Below are 628 nucleotides of genomic sequence, written 5' to 3'. Positions count from 1 at the left end.
GTCTTGCAGCTGTGCTGCTCTGCTTGGCAGAGGGAGCTTGAGCAGCAGCAGGTGTGCTATCTGCTGATTTCTACAGACAGGGAGGGAGGGACGCTCTGTCCCTGCTGTTTGCTCCCTTAGCTTGAATTACTCTCATCTCCTTTTTACCTATTCACAGAGAAATGCCACGAGGCTGCCCTGGGAAACCTGCGCTTCCCCCTTCTGGCTTCCTCACTTTTCCCTCCACTTGAGCTAGTTACACGTGTGAAGTAGGTGATTCCTCTGAAGAACCTAGCAAAGAGTAGTAGCAAACCTTTTCTCTCTCTCTCTCTTGTGTTGTATTATTGTCTTCAGTCCCAAATACAGTTGAAGTTCTCTTTGACAGAGAAAGCAAAGAATCACAATTGAGTGCGTTGGCATTTCAGTCAGTATTTCTCTAGATCATGAAGTGTCTTCGGGACTTACTCTGAAAGTGTCCCAACACAATGACAAAGCCAGTGCTCTACTTTTAAAAAATGGTTTCTTTTGTGGTTGCTGACAGCAAATTCTCAAACTACCATAACAAGTTCAGTTTAGTTGAATTCAACCAGGAAATAATGAATATAACTGTGGACATTGATACCCTTGTCTTTGGGCTCAGAGAAGTACT

The sequence above is a fragment of the Equus asinus genome, chromosome 13, assembly GCF_041296235.1.
Source record: "Equus asinus isolate D_3611 breed Donkey chromosome 13, EquAss-T2T_v2, whole genome shotgun sequence".
Taxonomy (NCBI): Eukaryota; Metazoa; Chordata; class Mammalia; order Perissodactyla; family Equidae; genus Equus; species Equus asinus.
Note: the sequence above shows the minus strand (reverse complement) of the source record.